A 2422-nucleotide genomic window follows, 5' to 3' on the forward strand; every position below is an offset into this window, starting at 1 on the left:
GCATGTGGGGCTTAGGTACTTGTATAAATCAGTATTTTGGACACATTTATTTTGCAATAAAATTGTTCTCTGTTTTTAATGTTGTTCCCAATGCAGATAATTATCATATCCACCTGTATATTTAAAGTTTAAACCCCTCAGTAACATGCGGGAGGAAGGGAAGATGATCAGCTCAGTATTAGACATGTTAAGTTTAAGAAAGCGCTGGGACATCCAAGAAGAGATAGCAGAGAGACAGTTGGAGATACGAGTGAGGACATTGGGGAAAAGGTTCGGGGAGGAAAGGTAGATTTGAATGTCATCAGCATAGAGATGATAGAGAGATGATGTTGGAAGTCAAAAGAACTAATGAGCTCACCTAATGAGGACGTATAGAGAGAGAAAAGAGAGAAAAGGAGAGGACCAAGGACAGAACCTTGGGGGACACCTACAGTTAGTGGAAGTGAGGGGGAGGTGGAGTCATGAGAGACAGAGAATGAACGGTCAGAGAGGTAGGAAGACAGCCAAGAGAGGGCTGTATCACGCAGACCAATTGGGTGAAGGATTTGCAGGAGAGGGTGGTCCACAGTGTCAAAAGCAGCAGAGAAGTCAAGAAGAATAAGAAGAGAGTAGTGGCCCTTAGATTTGGCAGTATTGAGGTCATTGCAGATTTTTGTTAGGGCAGTTTCAGTGGAGTGGAGAGGATGGAAGCCAGATTGGAATGGGTCAAGCAGCGACTGTTAGGAAAGAAAGAAAGTAAGGCGGTTGTAGACAATACGCTCAAGGAGTTTCTAGGCAAAAGGGAGGAGAGAGATGGGTTGGTAGTTAGAGAGAGTGTTTGGATCGAGGGTAGGTTTTTTAAGAATAGGAGAGACGAGTGCATGCTTGAAGGCAGAGGAAACAGTGCCTGATGAGAGAGAGGGATTGAGAAGGTGAGAAAGATGGGAACAGGCAGAAGGAGAGAGGTAGCGGATAAGGCGGGAGGGGATAGGGTCAAGTGGGGAGGTGTTGAGGGGGGAGGAACAGATGAGGGCCATAGCTTCCTCACCAGATACATGGGAGAAAGACGTCAGAGTTGGTGAGAAGGATGGGGAGGGGTGGTAAGGGATCGGAGGAGATTGGTTGCTGATGGTCTGGTGTGATGTGATGTCCTGATGTATGGAGTCAATTTTGGATGTGAAGTAAGTGGCAAAGTCAAGAGCATAGAGTGAGAAGGAAAGATGAGGTGGAGGTGGGCAGAGGAGTTAGTTGACCTCAATAACATTCATTTCCAGTCTATTCTGAACACCTCACACTTCACAATATTGTTTTTAAGCCAAAAGGTTGCACCGAGGTGGCTGTATGACTAAGCTAAGCGACACAGGTCTGTGGCACAAACACCTGGCCCATCTAGGAGTGGCACTGCAGTGTCAGACAGGATGGCACTATTCAAAAACTAGGCCCCAAACAGCACATCATGCCAAGAAGAAAAAGAGGTGCAATGAGGTAGCTGTATTACTAAGCTAAGCGACACAAGTGTGCGGCACAAACACCTGGCCCATCTAGGAGTGGCACTGCAGTGGCAGATAGGATGGCACTTAAAAAAATAGTCCCCAAACAGCACATCATGCAAAAAAGTAAAAGAGGTGCAATGAGGTAGCTGTATGACTAAGATAAGCGACACAAGTGTGCGGCACAAACAACACGGGACATGCTGGAATATGCCCAGATGTAATACACGCACAATATTGGTGGCACAGGAGAGCATACCCCTAAACCACACACACGGCAAAGCCTGTAAAATTAATTTTGATAATAATAACCCTTTAATTTGGAGCTATTATAATAATATGCAGCACAGGTGAGCGTACCCCTACACCACACAGGGCAAACCCTATAAAAATTATTTGGATTAAATATTAATAACCAATTTAAATGGAGTAAATAATATACAGCACAGGTCAGGACTGGATTTATACGGCAGTATCACTGGACTTATACACCAGTACCACTGGAATTATACGGCAGTATCACTGGAATTATATGGCAGTATCACTGGAATTATATGGCAGTATCACTGGAATTATATGGCAGTATCACTGGATTTATACGCCAGTACCACTAGAATTAAATGGCAGTATCACTGGAATTATACGGCAGTACCACTGGATTTATACAGCAGTACCACTGGACTGGATTTTTACGGCAGTATCACTGGATTTATGCTCCAGTACCACTGGAATTATACGGCAGTATCACTGGAATTATACAGCAGTACCACAGGACTTATACGGCAGCACATTTTGAAAGTTGGAATATGTTTTTTATTTCGGTTATCCATGTGCAATGTTTCCAAATCAGTGGTTGACATGTTAGAGGCTGGAGTAGTGCAAAGTGTCTTTGAAGGCAGTTACATGTGTAATTTCATTAGTACTCAATGTAATATTGTTTAAGTCAAGGCCAC

Source organism: Pseudophryne corroboree, chromosome 1, assembly GCF_028390025.1.
Source record: "Pseudophryne corroboree isolate aPseCor3 chromosome 1, aPseCor3.hap2, whole genome shotgun sequence".
Classification (NCBI taxonomy): Eukaryota; Metazoa; Chordata; class Amphibia; order Anura; family Myobatrachidae; genus Pseudophryne; species Pseudophryne corroboree.